The sequence below is a fragment of the Cryptotermes secundus genome, unplaced genomic scaffold (assembly GCF_002891405.2).
Source record: "Cryptotermes secundus unplaced genomic scaffold, Csec_1.0 scaffold743, whole genome shotgun sequence".
Lineage (NCBI taxonomy): Eukaryota > Metazoa > Arthropoda > Insecta > Blattodea > Kalotermitidae > Cryptotermes > Cryptotermes secundus.
In genome coordinates, this window is record NW_019745093.1 from 166,947 (window position 1) to 186,466 (window position 19,520).

The 19,520-nt window shown below is 44.2% G+C and overlaps 1 protein-coding gene and 1 long non-coding RNA gene across 6 annotated transcripts in view; one reads left to right on the forward strand and one right to left on the reverse strand.

Moving 5' to 3' along the window:
* The window catches only part of LOC111874951 (fasciculation and elongation protein zeta-2), a 132,014-nt gene that overhangs the window by 48,834 nt on the left and 63,660 nt on the right, over positions 1–19,520 (forward strand). The window contains exon 2 of one of the 3 annotated variants that reach the window (XM_023870840.2): positions 4,879–4,978. The exons of 1 other annotated variant lie outside the window; for it this stretch is intronic. The gene's annotated coding sequence lies outside the window, so the exon portion shown is untranslated. Of the gene's footprint in view, positions 1–4,878; positions 4,979–5,019; positions 5,102–19,520 lie in introns of those variants that run through there. One more of the 3 variants, XM_023870842.2, reaches the window with a different exon arrangement.
* LOC111874953 overlaps positions 9,682–19,520 on the reverse strand; it is a 33,906-nt gene continuing 24,067 nt past the window's right edge. Inside the window, exons 3-4 of one of the 3 annotated variants that reach the window (XR_004514152.1) lie at positions 13,606–13,742; positions 9,682–10,161 (exon numbers count right to left, since the gene is read on the reverse strand). This is a non-coding gene — a long non-coding RNA (uncharacterized LOC111874953). Of the gene's footprint in view, positions 10,162–13,605; positions 13,743–15,789; positions 16,156–19,520 lie in introns of those variants that run through there. The other 2 variants (XR_002844635.2, XR_002844633.2) reach the window with 2 other exon arrangements.

The following is a 19,520-nucleotide window of genomic DNA, read 5'->3' on the forward strand; positions in this document are numbered from 1 at the left end:
CACAGAGCAGAGACTCTTAGAAGTTTGTAGTTTGGAGAAAGCCCGACGTTTCGGACTAACATGTCGCCTTCAACTTCAGAGTCGAAGATTAACCCGAGCAGGTTGCGTATACAAAACTGATTTCGCAATGCTGTCCCGAACTAGGCTTATCCCGTCCAGTGTTTGTATGATGGATGAAGCGGTCCTTAAAAGGTAAAGCTGTCCCTGTGCTTCACTAATTAGCACTACGCCATGAAGACGTATGGGGGAGTGGATGTATAGATCCACATTTTCTTGACTTCGGTAATAGTTGGAGGTGAGTGGTCACCTTCACGCCCCTGTCGCTTTACCCCCCGGTGATCTTTGGATAGGAGGTTTTATGGACCCCAGAGCCGGTCTGGACGACGTGGATAAGTGAAAATTCTTGCCCCCACCGGCACTCGAACTCGAACCCCTTGGTCGTCCAGCCCGTAGCCAGTCACTATACCGACTGAGCCATCCCGGCTCTTGGGAGCGGTCCTAGCCTAATCGAAAGGCTATCTCTTTTCCTGGAGGTAATGAGGAATACCATGATAAACCTCGGTTAGGATAGCAGGTTTCCCTGGGGGGGGGGACAGAATTTGCTTTTAACATTATATTCAAGCTGTTCAATATTGTTTTTGCTTACGCCCAACAATATTCAAGAACGAAAAAAAAAAATTTTTAACCTTCAGTATGAATATTTCATACATTATTCCGTCTATTTTTTTTCGGAAAAACAGGAGAGGGGTAGGTACTTGGGTTGGTTCCTCCCTCTGCCGATAACAATGAGCAGGAGGGATTTAAGCATTGTCGATTCTACCAAGGAGTTCTTGATATAATTCGTATAAAACTGTGTAATTGTTGGTGTAAACGTTATACATTACGGAATTAAACGTACATTTTTATATGTTTGTGTCTTACGTGAAATAATTCGGGACTGAAATTGTACAGTGACTATTCGACATGTCCTGAGGATATGGGCGCCTACAAGGGGGAGGACAATTAGACATCCCCCCCCCCCCCATGAGTTCTGACAAAAATATAAATTGAACAATGCAATAAGTATATTAAATATTAATAATAAACTTAACAATACTTTAAACTCTAGGTAAATCCGTAAGAAAAATCTTAAATAACTGAAACATAAGTCTGTTAGTGAATAAGCCGACCGCCCTACTCCACTGAGAAAAGAAAATCATGGCGGCGCTAGCGTCTAATGTGCGTCGCAGCCAGAACCTCGACTGTATTCTCGCTGCGTGTGGCTCCGAAGTGACAGTCGACAGATATCGAACTGACATGGTGGGACGAAGATACTTGTGCCATCTATGAGCAGCGTACGAAACTAAGAAGAAAATGCACTCAACATTCTGGCTCTATTGATGGGTCAGCCAATAACAGTCAGGAATGGCTGGTATTAGGAGGATGAGGTAGGCAGGTCATGTAGCACGAATGGGGGAGACGAGGAGTGCGTATAGGATATTGGTGGGAAAGCCAGAAGAAAAGAGACCACAGGGAAGACCAAGGCGTAGGTGGGTGGACAATATTAGAAAGGATCTTAGAGAGATAGAATGGGATGGTATGGATTGGATAAATCTGGCTCAGGATATGGACCAGTGGAGGGCTCTTGTGAACACGGTAATGAACCTTCGGGTTCGATAAAATGCTGGGAAATTCTTGAGTAGCTGCAGAATTGGCGGCTCCTCCAGAAGGGCTCAGCTTCATGAGTGAGTAAGTAAGTAACAGTTGGTATTACTGACGAAATTCCTCTACTCTTTAGCAGGCTACTGTCATCCGTTTATCTATCTGCATGTTTGTTTGCTGTGTATGGTCTGAGGTTCTCACAGCGGTGGTAATGAACTAACTACTGGGACATAACGCCGTGTAGTCCGTTGACAGTCAACTGACGTTTCGAAGGAACATGTCGCCTCCATATTCGGGGTGGAAGAATAAACCAGCGTAAAAGGCAAGTGGAACGCACAGCTTCCTGTTTTCACGTTGGTTTCTTTATTGGATTCTTCGACCCTGAAGACGGAGGCTATATGTCTCTCCGAAACGTCGGTTCACTTTCAGCGGACTACACACGGTGTTATATCCAAGAAGCTAGGCCTATTAATTTACTTTTTTTTCATTTATTCATTCATTTATTCATCCATTCATTCATCCACCTATGTATTTATTTGTTTTGGTTGCAGTTCGCTCCACGATTTCTTTGGAAGGACTTTCCTCCGTGCGGATGGTTATATACGAAGCTAAGATAACAGTTCTCGACAATTTCGAATCTTCTTTCGGCCATCTTACGGCAATGAAACCAATTCATTTCTAAGTGTGATTTGAGGTTTGATGTACTTCACTTTCAGCTTGCAACGCCATATAGTCTGGTTAGATGTTTGCTAACTTTTCGAAACAGCCATCCGCTTCCATCTTCACGGTATATAAGAATCTTTCAGTCGTCCATGACGCGTGTAATGATCTACCAGTCTACACGGCGTTATATCCCACATACCAGTAAACCTAATCTTCAAATAAACTTCATATCTTTAGAAGACTCCTACAAGTACATTCCTTCCGAAACGTCGAATTGGATTTGAGACTTTCTCACGACTGTGATTACCACCAAGTAGGACGGTGTAAACTCATAGATGTTTCGGAGGAACATATTTCCTCCATCTTCAAAGTCGAAGATTAAACCATATTTCTTCCTGGGTTGCTACGTCCATCCCAAATACCCGTAAACTTCTGCACCTACACGGCGTCACGTGTTCAGTTGTCCTCTTCGGGTCGGTCGGGCGTGCAGAGTTCCAAAATAGCAGTGAGGTTATTATCGATTGCAATGCGGCGGGTTGCATTCGTACAGGGGCTGTAGAAAACGGGGTGGGGTGGAGGGTTAAGTTGGGAATCCTGTGCTGTAGATCGACTGGTATACGTGTATATATATATATTTGTGAATGTGAACAGTGGCGGATTTCAGTCCGTGATCGCTGTAATACGGCGGCAATCTGTTGTGGCTGCAGCCGCCACTGTCTTTCTGTGTATATCCCCATGACAAGTGATTAACTAAACTGTGATCCTGACCTTCAGTTGTCGACCCGAAACCTGTACTGTCTCAGCTCTGCGGTCGTGCCTCGGACTTACGACTTAATGCTTTCCTGAAAACGGACCGGAAGTCGAGAAATCCTAAGTTCCCGTTCATTATAACATGTGACATAGGAGTTATGATACTGGGGCTCAGTGACGATAGACGGGGTTTGGATTGGTAATCGGATTTATTGGACACACAACTCGTGACTACACTTTACACGTCACTGTCACACACAAACTAGTGTTTTGAGTCACGGTCTCCGCTTCGTTGCTTGGTAACGGTTTCCAAAAGTGGACGTTCACCTTCTCTCGGGTTTACGTCCTCGCAGGCTGGCGGCCACCTTACACCATCCTCATGCTCTTGTAAGTCAGAGTTACTTTACGACTGGCGATTTACCGCCAATCAGTTCATCTTGGCGCCAAACCCCTTGAGACTCACGACCAGCATTTTTTTTTCAACTAAACCCTTTTGGTGATAGTTCTTATGTAGCATCCCTCTCTGACTAGAGGATGGGTCTGTCGTTTGCAATTACTGCTGACCCTCACCAGCTCATCATTCTCGGGTTCGAGTCCCGCGGGACTGATGACCACATTTTAATGTCTCAGATTCGAGACACCCCAACTTGGAGGACCACGTCCCGTAAAAGTCAAAGTCACATTGCGACTGACGGTCAGTCAGTCAGTAAGTCTGGGGCTCATGACCAGATATTTATTACTGTTTGACAGTTACGGTCTTGTTTTTGTAGGGCGCCCTCTCTGACAAGAGGACGGGCGTAGGTAAACGTTCCAGTTCAGAACTAGGTACACGCTCCACATCAGAATTAGGCAGGCGTTCTAGTTTAGAACTGGCTAGACGCTCCGTTTCAGGACTAGGCAGACGTTCTAGTTCAGAACCGAATGGCCGTTCAAGGTCAAAACTTGGTGGACGTTCCAGTTCAGAAGTAGGCAGGCGTTTCAGTTCAGAACTAGGTGGTCTCTCCAGTTCAGAACTAGGCAGACTCTTCAGTTCAGAAGTAGGTGGACTCTCCAGTTCAGAACTAGACAGGCTCTTCAGTTCAGAACTAGATGGACTCTCCAGTTCAGAACTAGACAGGCTCTCCAGTTCAGAACTAGATGGACTCTCCAGTTCAGAACTAGATGGACTCTCCAGTTCAGAACTAGATGGACTCTCCAGTTCAGAACTAGACAGACTCTCCAGTTCAGAACTAGACAGGCTCTTCAGTTCAGAACTAGATGGGCTCTCCAGTTCAGAACTAGACAGACTCTTCAGTTCAGAACTAGATGGACTCTTCAGTTCAGAACTAGACGGGCTCTCCAGTTCAGAACTAGATGGACTCTTCAGTTCAGAACTAGACGGGCTCTTCAGTTCAGAACTAGATGGACTCTCCAGTTCAGAACTAGACAGGCTCTTCAGTTCAGAACTAGATGGACTCTCCAGTTCAGAACTAGACAGGCTCTTCAGTTCAGAACTAGATGGACTCTCCAGTTCAGAACTAGACAGTCTCTCCAGTTCAGAACTGGTTACACACTCCAAACGAACCGAAACTTTCAGGGGAATAAGCGACGCATTTTAGAGGGAAATTATTACAATGTAAGTCCATGAATTTGATCCTGCACGTATGGATTTTGGAAACAATAGTTCTGACGTCACAAGGCACTGGCTTCCACAAAACAGCGCTCCGGAAGGAAGTGGATAGCGTTTACATCCCTGAATCAGCTGCTCATCGGCTAGCGAAATTTTTGCTGTTCCGCAGTCATGAAAGTTTATGCGCGCTGTAGCGTTTCTCGTCCCTACCGCAGGAGCGCTGGCGTCGCCGTGTCCTGAGGTCGTTTGAGACGTCAGGCGTCGGGCAGCAGGAGTGGTGTGGAGACGTGGGGACAGCACGCCGGAGTCGATGACGTAAGTTGACCTCTGTTGATGCTTGCTGTTGCTCTGACTGACTGCACAATTAACACGAGATTACAAACAGCGCTCAGTGAGTGACTTCAGCCTTTTGTAGGGCCAAACTGCCAGGAACTAGAGGTAAGAAAGAGCAGTAGCGGAGTAGACGGAAAGGGAAAATCATGGGAGAAGTGAGGGACACTATATTTAGGGACAGAAAAGTGTTATCGGTTTCTTAGAAATTTTGAGGCTTCACCCGCTCATGCCTCTGGCAAGGGCAGTGTGAAGTGGAGTTATTATAGTGATTAGAAATAGTTGCTCGAGACAGGATTCTGATTTTCTGAATTAACGGATAATTTCCTAATTTGAAAATTTATATTTTGTCACTACTGAAGCTATTGAAATAGACCAATATTTTGAAAATTCGGTTTCTTACTAGGGTAATGTTTTAAAACTTCTCTTATAGACTCAGATAATATATATTGAACTTCCATTAAAATGATCAGTAGGTTAATAATTAGGGAAATAATCACTGTTTGTTCCTAGAAGGAAAAGAATCCTAGAAAAAAAATTGTGAGGACGTGAGGTTATCTTAAAGCAAGCGGTACACACACTGCTGTCTAAAGGGTTAAGCAATTGATCATGAAAATAGTTGTCAAAATTAAGATTAAAATTTTTTTAAATATTTATTTCTTTCAAGAACTTCCAACTTTGCTAATAACAGAATGGGAAATTAATAACGAGATTTAGAATTTGGTTCAATATTTCTGGCTTCTGGGATATAATACCGTGTAGTCTGGTATATTTTTACTGACGTTTTAGTGGAACCAGTTGCCTCTATCTTCAGGGTAGCATCACATTCCAGAATTAATGTAAATTAAAGGTTTTTAAACAGTTACGTTATAAGTGTATGATATGTGGTCCTTGTGTGGTTCACACCAAATACTTTCCTCTTACTTAAAGTTTACCTCGATCGGTGTGAAGACTGGGTTTCAATCCAGGAAAGGACATGTCTTTTTCCCTTCTCCACAGAGTCCAGATTGAAACTGGGATTAACTCAGCCTTGTATCCAATGGGTTCCATGGTCTCTTTCCTCTGGAATAAATTTCTGCAGGTTTACCCTCCCGGGGCGTTAAGGTGACAGTACTTTTCAGTACGCCTTCGTGACCGTGCGGACCAGATCTGGGGTTCACCCAACCTCCTATCCAATGGGTATCAGGGGCTCTTTCCTTGGAGGTAAAGCGGCTGGGGCGTGAAGCTGACCACTCACCTCCAACTAATGCCGAGGTCAAGAAAACGTGGGTCTATACATCCACTCCCCCATACACCTTCACGGCGTAGTGCTTAATTAGTTAAGCACAGGTACAACCTTACTTACGTTTACGTCTTCATGACATTGTGCTTAACTAAACACAGGGACAACTTTACTTAATTTACGTCTTCATGGCATTGTGCTTAACTAAGCACATGGACAACTTTACTTACTTTACGTCTTCATGGCATTGTGCTTAACTAAGCACAGGTACAACTTTACTTACTTTTACGTCCTCATAACATTGTACTTAATTAAGCACAGGGACAACTTTACTTGCTTTTACGCCTTCGTAACATTGTGCTAAATTAAGCAGAGGAACAACTTTTACAGCTTTTCTGTCGCTTTCTCCTTGTTCGATTGAAAGCACTATGATGACTCACAGAATCCCGTTGCCATGGAAACTTATTGGGGTTGGAGGAGACATTTCGCTCTCCATTGTGAAGTCATTGGCCTTCGGATAAGAGCGGTTTAAGTAACATTAAAACCGCAAGACTGTTGATAATTGGTACAGCGACTATATCCCTAAACAGCATTAACCGGTTGGGCTTTGTAGTGGAGACGTAATGTGTTTCCTGTGAGGTATGAACTGAATTTATATATTCTGCTCACACAGTGTATCTGTATGTTCCGTATGGTTCTCACAATAAACAGCGACTGTTTCCCTAAACAGCATTAACCGGTTGGGCTCTGTAGCTGAGACGTTATGTGTTTCCTCTGAGGTACGGACTGAATTGCTATATATTCTGCCCACACAGTGTATCTGTGTGTTCCGTATGGTTCTCACAGTAAACAGCGACTGTTTCCCTAAACAGCATTACCCGGTTGGGCTTTGTAGCGGAGACATAATGTGTTTCCTGTGAGATATGAACAGAACTTTTGTATATGTTAGTAAATTTCAGATTTCAGAACGTCAGTTGTCTCATTACAGATGGTACAAGTTGGTACTGGTCACTGTCTGATATATGTATGTATAAGGGGTGGGCCTTCTCGGCCCTTGCACCGCGACCTACAGTGGTCTATTGCGCTTTCTGTCTGACATAACTGAACAGCCAACTTCTCATAAGAAACCCAGCCTGGGACAGCTAACACTCCAATTTAAGATAGTATCTGCCTTTTATGCTACCCGATAGTTCATTACCGTGTTCACAGGAACCCGTCATTGACCCAATTCTGAGCCAAATGAATGCAATCCACACCGTTCTATCCTATTTCTTTTAAATCTACTGTAATATTATCCAATCAAAATTTTACAAGAATTTCTAATCACCAATGCTTGCTACATTCTCTCCCTATCTCATCCTCCATCATAAGATGATCCTAATATATATAAGCATAATATGAAACTCCACATTGTGCAATTTTCTCAAATCTCCCATCATTTCCTGCCTATTTGATCCAAATTAACCATTCAGTTCTCAAACACCCTCACCCTAATTTCCTCCTTTAATGTGAATGACCAAGTTACATGTCGCAGTTACAATGATTGACTTCCATGACGTCCTCTGCCGATGTACAATGTCCTAATCGACGTAGAATATTCACCTCTACTTGCTCGTCAAACTTTCACAGGTTTAACGAAAGTATATGGAAAATAATCGCCGAAATTCGAACCTTATACCTGTCAGATACAGAGGTCGAATATCGTATGATCTTCTTTACCGTGAAATTAACTTTGTAATTCAAGATTGTCTTCTGGAATATGACTACGTGTAATCTGATAAGTAAATACAGTAGAACTTGGTTATAACGTCATCAAAGGGACCTAAAAATAGTGTCGTTATAAACGAATGTCGTTGTAACCGAAATGGGCACTTCCACAGTAGCCTTATGTTAGTCACGTAAAAACCTACCAAAAACCGAGTTAAAGTGAAATACGTAGTTAAGTACAGACTAACGTAACATTAACGTGGAATTGCCCAAATGTGTAATATCAAAGACATATTACAGCGCTTTTCACTGACAATACACACCGCACTAATACTGTATATTAAAGGTAGGCCTACTCACCAAATTACAGTAGATTACATCAATTGTTGTGCCTTACTGTACCTAGATACGAGTACAGTAATCAGTTATCTTCATCTGTTTCCTGTTACTTGCCCAATACACACTTTCTAAATTACGTTCAATGTCCATATCAGAGAAATTCAGGAATGAAAATGACGTTACATACGAGGTTGATGCATTTGTGCATGTCGTACTAAGCAAGGTATAAAAACAGTTGCTTTGTGAGGAATTAGTTCGTACCATTGAATATTTGACGCAATAGACAAGGTGTCGCAGAAACCGATGTTGCTATAACCAAGTTTTACTGTACTAACATTAGCTCAGTATAGTGACTAGGCTACGAGTTACGGAACTAATGACTCAGGTTTCAATTCCCTGCTTGGAAAAGAAGCAGGAGCGACAGTTCTCCTGTCCGTTGTGTAGTGCAAATTCTCCCTCCCCCCCAGATAAAACGGCCGGAGCAGTAAGCTAATCATTCACCTCCATTTAGTGTTGATTTTATAATTTCCTCCAGCAGCACCTCCACTCCCCCCAGACACCTTCATGGGTTGACAATTAAGCACAGAGACGTTTTACATTTACAGGTAGAGAAACCAGAGATGATATTTTCCCATCCTTTCAGGCTGATTATATTCATGGAACTGTAAAAAAACGATTCGCTCTAGGTTGCCATGGAAACCTAGAAGGGATATTTTTTTTTAGGAAGTGAAACGTGTTTCTGTAAATTTTACGAGTGTTCTAACGCTTCACTCCGTGTGGAACAAGACGCGCTCTGAATGCGGCAGTAGCACTTACCGCAATGCGCATGTGCAAGGAATAGTAATGAGATGGTGGCTCAGCCGGGGAAGTCCCCGTCTCAATACTGTGCTATGAAATTAGTCTTCCTGACGGGCATAATTTTTTTTGTGTTGTTTCGTTCTCGAAATCGTTATAAGTGCGGAAACAAAAGTAATTGTGCAGTAAGCGTGAGATACAGTGTACCATATTTTTATATAGATTTTGTTTCTTTGGTTTTTTCTAATAAACTGATTTGGAATTAAAAACCCCCGCCCAACCCCAAAAAACTGAAACTTGGGGGGCTGGTTATGTTTGACACCAAGGGACACATTGTTTAAGATCAGTTTGCTGCCACCTGTTCACGCAGATTCCTCGCTCGCCGGGTTTTCTACCCTGAAGATTGAGGCGATACGTTCCTCCGAAACGTCGGTTCACACAAGATCTACACGATGCCACATCCCAGAAGACGGAATTTTTCAGTTCTAATTTGTTCACACAATAAATATCTTCAATTGATTATCGGAATAAACAGTTTTAGTTGGTTATCAGCATTAATCAACGTTAATTTTTCTGAACACCTGAATTTAAATTAACTTCAGAATAGACGTGAGGTGTGTTTATTTCTAGCTGAGGGGTGAACATTTATATACTACACAGGCCAACTTCTCTTCTTAAAATTTTAAATTCATAAGAACACTGCAGGTCGTATTTCTACATGTAAAGCTCTATAGGCGGGTAAATATGTCACCGACGTTTCGGAGAGGGCAGTCTCTCCATTTTCAAAGATGAAGATATTTCTAGCAAGCTGAGATAATTGGAATATCTTCAACTATGAAGATGGGCGCTGTAAGGTCCTCCGAAAAATCGATGAAGCGAACAACACGGCGTCATATCGAAGAATGTACTTCTTATAGTCACGGGTCTGAGATCCGCTGATCCCAACTTCGAAATGAATGTTCTGACATTTCGTGACATTATAAGTCATTTGACGTCACGAGAATGGCGCGTCACGTGGCCTATTCTTCTCCTCCTGCAAGGAATCTTCACTGCTGCAACGGACATGTCTCTGTTCTCCACAGCTGCAGCTCATTCTACCGAGTTTCTGAAAAAAGGTTTCGGGGCTTAATAAGCACAGAGCTCTCAGCTTGTTACTGAAGTGTGAATCTCAGAATTCTGCTGAAAGGGGACGGTTAAAAGGGGGTAGGGAGGGATTCCAGATCGATGAAAAAGGAATTTGCTCCATTATCGTGACTTTACCCTTTTATATAAACATATAAACAGTTATGTAAGCCTGATGGGTGTGAAACTTGGTCTCTGACATTAAGGGAGGAACACAGACTGAGGGTGTTTGAGAACAGGGTGTTTAGGAAAATATTTGGACCTAAGAGGGATGAAGTGACAGGAGGTTGGAGAAAACTGCAAAATGAGGAGCTTCATAACTTGTACTTTTCTCCAAGTATAATTAGAATGATCAAGTCAAGGAGGATGAGTTGGGCAGGGCATGTAGCACGAATGAGAAGAAGATGAATGCATATAGGATACTGGTGGAAAAGCCAGAAGGAAAGAGACCACTAGGAAGACAAAGACGTAGGTAGGTAGACAATATTGAAATGAATCTTAGAGAGATAGGATGGGATGGTATGGACTGGATTGATCTGGCTCAGGACAAGGACCAGTGGAGGGCTCTTGTGAACACGGTAATGAACCTTCGGGTTCCATAAAATGCTGGGAAATTCTTGAGTAGCTGCACAACTGGCGGCTTCTCAAGAAGGTCTCAGCTCCATGAGTGAATATAAGCAAGAGATGTATCATTGCCATCGCCATAGCTCAAGCGGTTAGTCGCTGGCTTCCCACCGCGGCGGCCCCGGTTCGATCCCGGGTCTGGTCAAGAGGGATTTGTGGTGGACAAAGTAGTGCTGGGCCAGGTTTTCTCCGAGTACTTCGGTTTCCCCTGCCAATCGTCATTCCACCAATTGCTCCACAATCACCCTCACCTATCATCTGGGACTGTTACAATAGGCCAGAAGTGGCCGCAGTACAAGAGACTTAGTCCCACTCCACTAGCAATAAAAAATAAATATCGTTGCCATTCGCGCTATTTCGGATTGTCATACCAATGAACTGTCGAGCGTTAACGCATTACATTAACGTAAATAGTAGGTCACAAGAGAGCGAGCAGTATATCGTGTCTATTCTGTGAATATTGCTAATATTTTTCTGTGAATACGTCAGTATAGTATGGTATATAGAGGACACTGTTTATGATTGACTATTTGTGCGTGTTATGCCTGGGTGGTAGCGTCAAACGTCGACCTCGACGTGTCATACTGTGACATGGAGAACTGGAAAGGAATACGGGATAAAGCAAAGGTTGATAACGATACGGAAGCTCATATAACAAAAAAATTAATCTGTTTCCATTAGTAAACAATAAATAAATAAACAAAACACAACACAGTGTTTGCAAAAGGTACAAATATAAAAGTCGTTGGCATATAGTATATATACGTAAAGTAAGTTTTACATGTGTAACATTTATCTCTCTACAGATGTGTTTGAATCAACTAAGGAATACTATAATGAAACTAATACTAGGCTGGAAAGTTGCTTTGAGCAACGACAGAAGTTGTGAAACGAAGATGTAGAAAAATCGACGGAAAATGGTAACGTAAATATGTGGATCGGATTTTGAGCAAGTTTGCTGGGTTTTCTGATAAAGATGAATCTAGTCAGTGACAGGAAAGAAACGTATAGATAAGATTTGAGGCTTTCACGGCTGTGACTATGAAGAAAGCAGTCTTCTGGGATTTGGCACCGTGTATATGTGGTGTTAACCGACGTTTCGGAGGAACGTATCGCCTCCATCTTCAGGGTAGAAGAAAAAATATAATATAAGAATCTGCAAGCGAAGAAACCGTGAGAACTGGTAAAAGCAAACTGCTTTTACCGAAACGTCGGTTAACACCACATATACACGGTGCCAAATCCCAGAAGACTGCTTTCTTCAAACGTATAGATCTTTGACATTAGTCCTCCATACGTCCTGTAAATAGTCCATGAACATGAGTTCGTGAATTGCCACAGACATGTGTGTGTGTGTGTTCCTCCCCATACGAGAAATTGTCGATGGGATGTGATCCACGTCAATTTCGTGGTGATATTGGCATTCCTAGGTTTTTCTAAAATTATTTCACATTTTCTGCGCACGCGTTGTGATGGTTATAGTCCCGTAGCCTTGATCCTGGGGTCGCAGCGGACTGGGAAAGTGTACTTACTTATTCAATAGCCCGACCGACGGGGACGCCGCGATCCAATTTTATGCTCCCCACCCCCAGGATATTTGCGAAAAAAAATCGCACTTTGAAAATGTGTGAAACATTAAAATTATTAAAAACAATATTCATCTATCCTATGGTAATCACCAAAAATAATCTTAATCGTCTTAACCTAAGTTTGAAATTATGTTTTCTTGTCCCTCCCGCCGTCCCCTTGACGGGGGATTCCTACAGATCATTTCAGGCGGGGAACTCGGAATCCTGAAGTTTTAATGAGGCATGAAATGGTAGCAATAATCAAATGGCCGGACAACGTAGCGGCAGAGAATAATGGATTTTCCTGTAGTTTGGCCCTTGTAGTATGATTTTTGCTCAATAGATGGTAGTGAGATACGTTCGGGCAATATATCGATTATACATGATCCTATAGCGCCACCTATTAGACACTAATGATAACGCTTTGGCTCTACGAGTCCTCTAACTACACACTCTTCCAATAGATGTCACTAGCAAGTTCACAGAGTTGTGTAGTACCAAAAAGGGAAGAAAGGAATGTACTATTGACTCGTGTGGTAAGAGGCTTTTGCTACATTTCTGTGGAGGACTGATTTCAGAGACAAGTTAATCAGTCGCTTAGTTGGTTAGTTTCCTTGTTTAAGGACATGTAGGATTTGAGGTTCTCACAGAGGTGGTTATGAACAGTATTATCTTCTGCTTTCCGCCTGCTTTCACGTTGGTTTCTTCCTCGCCTTATTCTTTGACCCTGAAGATGGTGGTGATATGTTCCTCCGAAACATCAATTGGCTTTCAGCGGACGTATGCACGTCCATTTACAGTATCATCGTTTCGGCTGAGGATTAGTCATGAGTTGTGGAGCCGACCGGACCGCATATGGTAGTGAAGTCAGTTCTGTGCCCCTGTTAACCTCAATCTTTGCGTCATTTCATCTCGGCTCAGTTGAGCAATCTTCAGACTGCAGTAGGCCCGCCCGTGCTTCCTCGACACGTTATCTTGTGTACGTCTTGGTCATTGGCACTTGTAGCGTGTCTCACTCTGTCACTGGGCTACTGACGATTCGTTTGGAACTGACTGAAAGAAACATACTGTGACGTGCCACCAGGAAGGCGGGACGATAAGACTTCCATCACTGGTCAACGGCTAGCAATGCCTAGGAACTCGTTGCCCCGGAGATGAAAGTCTAACAGTGGGGGTTCTACCGTTATTTGTAACGAATTGTTTGAGGCAGTAGCATAGCAGCGGGCGAAACTAACCCTTCGACAAGGTGTTCCCTATTCAGTCCGTGTGCAGGATATAACAGTTCGTATCCGACGAGAGACCAGGACGACCAGGACAGTTGATCTCCGAGCAGAGCAGAACACACTGCACCAAGATTGGCGGTGCGAGAGTGCTGCAACAGTGAAGAGAAAACGTCCTAAGATGTGTGCGAATAATTGTATTTGTGAGTGTAGAAAGTGATCGTTCAATAAATATTCGTCCAAATGCGAGATCCACGTAAATTTTCAAGTCGCGTTGCCTAGGAAACATGGGACAATACGAATTGACTAATTTATCGAACTATTTGTAGAGCGCCGGGATAATGTAGCGGGTGTAGCGACTGAGTACATGCTGGACGACCGTGGGGCCGGAGCTCGAGTCCTAGTAGAGTCAAAAATGTTCTCCACGTCATCCAGACCGGCTCTGTGGCCCATTCAGCCTCCTATCCATTTGGTACCGGGGATAAAGCGGCTGGGGCGTGAAGGTGACCACTCACCTCCAGCTACTGACGAGGACAAGAAAACGTGGGTCTATGCATCCACTCCCCCATACACCTTCATGGTGTAGTCCTTAATTAGTTAAGCACAGGGGCAGCTTTACCCTTTTTTTTCCCCCTTGGCACTACAACCCCAGTGGGCCTAGGCCCACCTCCATGTACTTCTCCGTTCACTTCGGTTTTTCTAGATATTACACATAGGTAGGACTCCTTGGGCGAGTGATCAGCTCGTCGCAAGGCCTCTACCTGTANTGTATAAGAATAATATATAAGAATTCAGTTCGTACCTCACAGGAAACAGATCCGAACCCACGATCCCGGGTTCCGAGCGAGCGAAGACAGTGCATGCCTTAGACCGCTCGGCTACCGTGACCGGCAATGTATAAGAATAATATATAAGAATTCAGTTCGTACCTCACAGGAAACAGATCCGAACCCACGATCCCGGGTTCCGAGCGAGCGAAGACAGTGCATGCCTTAGACCGCTCGGCTACCGTGACCGGCAGCTTTACCTTTACCCTTACTTTATTTACAAATTAGTGATTAAATAGACGCGATATAAAAGTAAGCTTAAAAGTAATACTATTAAAAACAGGTTGAAGATAAAAGGGCGCTTCTCGTGGTTCAGGGCGCGGCTAAGGCCCCCCCCCCCAGTTGCCTCACACAATTGTACTTGTGCCCCTAATATCCAGACATGTCACAGTGAACACATAGATCATAACACTGCAGAAACAGGTGTAAGGTGTGCAATTTATCTTCCGTGACAGGCAACAGAAGCCGGGGAAGTACCTACAGGCGCTGCATACTGAAATAGAATGGAAGGGAAGTTGATCTGAACTGTATTTCGATCTTAACGGCCGTGGAAAATGCCTGTGATGGCCTTGGGAACAGCTTGCGTTGAACATGGAATGACTGTTTGAATATTTTTGCAACTTATACGATGTAAACATAACGTAATTGGAGCAACTAATGCACTGCAAGGGAAGGAAGACCCATGGGTTCTCCACTGCATGTATGTGTCACTCCTTTTGCACGTGTATATTTCCGTCTTCAGTGCAGCCCATTATCTGTTCATCCTTATTTTTTCGCTTAGTGGGAGGTGGAGTCCAACTGCGTCCACTCGGCACGGCGGCCACTGATTGGCCTATTGTACCTGCCCCAGGTGATTATGATGATGGAGAATTTGGTGGAATGAAGATTGGCACGAGAAACCGAAGTACTCGGAGAATACCCACCCAGCGCCACTTTGTCCACCACAAATCCCACTTGACCAGACCCGGGATCGAACCAGGGCCGCCGTCGTGGGAAGCCAGCGACTAACCGCTTGAGCTATGGCGCGACCTCTTCATCCTTCTTCCTAACTACATGTTGCGGCCACCATCAGGCGTTGTCTCAAACAAACTCCGTGGTTTGAGTCCACAAGCGAACTATACCGACCGAGCGACCGCCGCTTGTCGGTGAAGTTAGTGCCAACTTTAGTGGATAGAGGGGGTCACTTGGTCAGGGCAATGGATCCACACGGCCGTTAATTTCGGTTTTCTAGACCGGAGCAGCAACTTTTCCATTCAAGTACTCATAGCTCCTCAATTATCCTCTCGAGGCTGAGTGGACCCCGTTCAAGACCCACAACTTCTCAGAAAATCTGATAGCGTCGGGAATCGAACCCAGGACCTCTTGATCAGTAGCCAGGAACTCTGACCACTAGAACACAGAGGCTGTCTCAGGTGTTGTCTATTTTGCTAAAATTGTTGCACTGTATGTCGAAATTATGTATGGCGTATGAACGCGATACTTCGTAATCGAAATGAATTAAGCTTGAAATTAAAATTCATTAACATCTTAATGTTATTTCCATTGTGGTCGTCATCCGCTCATTTAATTTGCTTGGGAGCATTTCTCGTTGTTGGATTTACTCGCCCTGCCCTCCCTTTGCAGCGTGGTTATCATGCGCGTGTATCTGTCCAGCTCGTAAGGAAGTCGATGTGTTGTTACGTAAGCTCCACTGGCGTGTAGGCTTCTCCGCACTGCCCTCCATTTGCGGCGCGGTTATCTGTAACGTGTGAATAATGTAAGCGTATTATTTCTGCAGTTCATAATGATGTCGATGTAGTGTTATTATTATATTTGCAATATGCAAGTACGTCACAGTATAATATTTATTGTGTTTTTACCTTAGCGAGATAGACAACACCTGATGATGGCCGTACATTGCCGGTAGTGAGGAAGAATCGTGACTGGATAATATGTTGCATTTAAGACGGAAATATACAAGGTGCGACAATTTAATTCCCGGAATGGTCCTGTGAAAGCAATATTTGCTTACCTGTGCACTAGCGACTGCTGTCCCCTTCGAAACACTCCCCTTGTGAAGGTTGCACTTCGTGAGACGACAGTGCCTCTGCCGGAAACACTATTGAAAATCGTTTTCTGAAATGCCTCGCAGTGACGTAACGTTGCCTTATATGTCAGGAATGTCAGTAAATCTTTGTACCTTCGGGACATTTTTTAATTTTTTGGAAAGAGCCAAAAATCGCAGGGAAATAAGTCAGATGAATAAGGTGGCTGGTCCATTTTTATATGTGTACAAGGACAGGCTCTGTGGTCTAGCGGTCAGAGTTCGATTCCCGGTGCTACCAGATTTTTTGTGAGAAGTAGTGGGTCTGGAACGGGTTCCAAACAGCCTCGTGAGAATAATTGAGAAGCTATTTCAAGGAAATAGCTGCTCCGATCTAGAGAACCGAGATTAACGGCCGTGGGGGTTCGTAGCGCTTACAACGCGACACCCTCTATCCGCCAAATTTGGCACTAAGTTCGTCGACAAGCGGCGTGCGCTCGGTGGGTATAGTTCGCTTGCGGACTAAAATCATGGAGTTTGTTTTTGTCCGTACAATATTATGTGTCAGTCCTATGGACTCTGTCTGGCTCTGGGTCAAATACTCCGGCTTCCAAGCGTCATGTCACATTATTTTCCACTGGAATTTGTGGCAAGAAATCACACTATAGAGAGCCTGTGCGCGAATTCTTTTCAGTCTGTGTATATAAGTACACTCAGCAGGCGTCGCATTGCGACACAAAATTCGGCTGCAGCGTCGTGGCCTGGAAGGCGTCCAATTAACACGGATTTACGTTCCACTTGCCGGCGTCGCAGTCCCGTACTTGCAGATACATTGGTGCTCATGAAGTCTGATTTATTTGTTGTCTATTTAATGACGTCTCCAGTAACTCACACTGTATAGCGTCGAATGGTTTGATCGTGAATAATGAACTGAGAAGGATCTGGAAGGAAACGGTTGTGACATAATTTAATACACTATCATGGGATTTACAGGAGCCGGGAATAGCTCAGTAGGTATAGCGACTGGCTACGGGCTGAAGGACTGAGGGGTTTGAGTTCGAGTCCCGGAAGGGAAAAGAATTTTCTCTTCATGTCGTCCAAACAGGTTCTGGGGTTCACCAAACCTCTTATCCAATGGGTTTCCGGGGCCTCTTTCTCCGGGGTTAACGCGGCTGGGGCATGAAGCTGACCACTCACCTCCAACTAGTGCCGAGGTCAAGAAAATGTGGATCTATACATCCACCCCCCATACGTCTTTATGGTGTAGTGCTTAATCTTTTAAGCACAGGGACAACTTTACCTTTACCTTTATCATGAGACTTACTGGAGGGCCTAAGGAAAACCATGAAGTATCTCGGCGAGGGTAGTACTGACCAAAATTCGAAATGAGCACTAACCTAATACAAGTGAAATCGCTACCGCTTGAGCCAGCTTGGTCCGTTTGCTGATTTATTTTGTGATTTATTTGTGTAAACTTTCATTAATTCCGACTTTCAGACTGTAAGCACCTTCTGCTCTCAACACAACACGCCTGCTGTGCAGCTGGTAAAGGTAAAAATTTCGTGTGCTTAATTAATTAAGCGCTATGCCGTAAAAACATATTGGGGATTTGAGGTATAGCTCCACCATTCTTGATATCGGTACTAGGTGGAGGTGAGTGGTCAGCTTCACGCCCCGGTCGCTTTACATCCGGGGAAAAGCCCCCAGTACCCACTGTATAGGAGNCTAGCGCCAGTAAAAAAAAACTTTCATTACTTCGGACTTTCAGACTGTAGGCAAGATTCTCTTCCCGTAACCACCTTCTGGTCTCATCACAACACACCTGTCGTGCAGGTGGTAAAGGTAAAAATTTCGTGTGCTTAATTAATTAAGCGCTATGCCGTAAAAACATATTGGGGATTTGAGGTATAGCTCCACCATTCTTGATATCGGTACTAGGTGGAGGTGAGTGGTCAGCTTCACGCCCCCGTCGCTTTACATCCGGGGAAAAGCCCCCCAGTACCCACTATATAGGAGTCCAGGTGGGCCCCAGAGACAGTCTTGACGCTGTGGAGAGAAATCTCCTACCCTTGCCTGGGATCGAACCCCGGCCGTCAAGCCCGTAACCCGTCGCTACACGAACCCAGCTATCCAGTTACAAAAAGAAAATTGTAATTAACTCAATGGAGCTGAGCCCTTGTTCAGAAACCGCCAGTTGTGCAGCTGTTCAAGAAATTCTTAGCATTTTACGGAACCCGCAGGTTCATTACCGTGTTCACTAGAGCCCTCCACTTGTCCCTATCCTGAGCCAGATCAATACAGTCCATGCCACCACCATCATATCTCTCTAAGATCCATTTTTAATATTGTCCACCCACATACGTCTTGATCTTCCTAATGGTCGAAATGTCACAAAGGGCTTCGGACCTGGACGGTTTATTTGGATAAACGACCTAAGCTAAAGATAATATACGACGTAAAACATGAATATATAAAGTCGATTGATAGGATAATCAGTAAATATAAACGGCGAAGCTATCCCTGTGAGAGGCCGTGGAGACCCATAGGGTTGTGTGGCGTCGAGGCTCCCACATTTTCAAGATAATCGGCTCACAGATTGCGGTGAGGTTGTCAGCCTTACACTCCGGCCACCCTTTACCCCCATGAAGATTCCTGGTACTCATTTTTGTTAGAGGCTGAGTCGACTCCAAGGCAATACTGCGGCTGGAAGGATTAGGTAAACTGAAAAATCCAGTGACCACACTGGGAATCGAACCCGTGACCTTTCAGTTTGTAACATATTGCCTCAACCAACTACGCTACCACGTGTCCCAGTCAATAAATATGGACTTACAGTACTGTGGAAGGAGACGGTCGTGGCCGAGTTTGAGCTATTTTCCCCGTATTTGCCAGGGATGTTTGAAGGAGACGTGAAAACCTTCATTCACGATAACAGGACCTGTTAAATGCGGTGCAGGGTGAAGCAGAGAGGTAGCAACACAGAGAGGAACAAGCAGGAAAGACTACAGAAATAAACGGGGATACGTCAAAAAGTGAAAGGGGATTTACCGTTGGGGGGGGGGGGGGGGGAATCTCTCCAC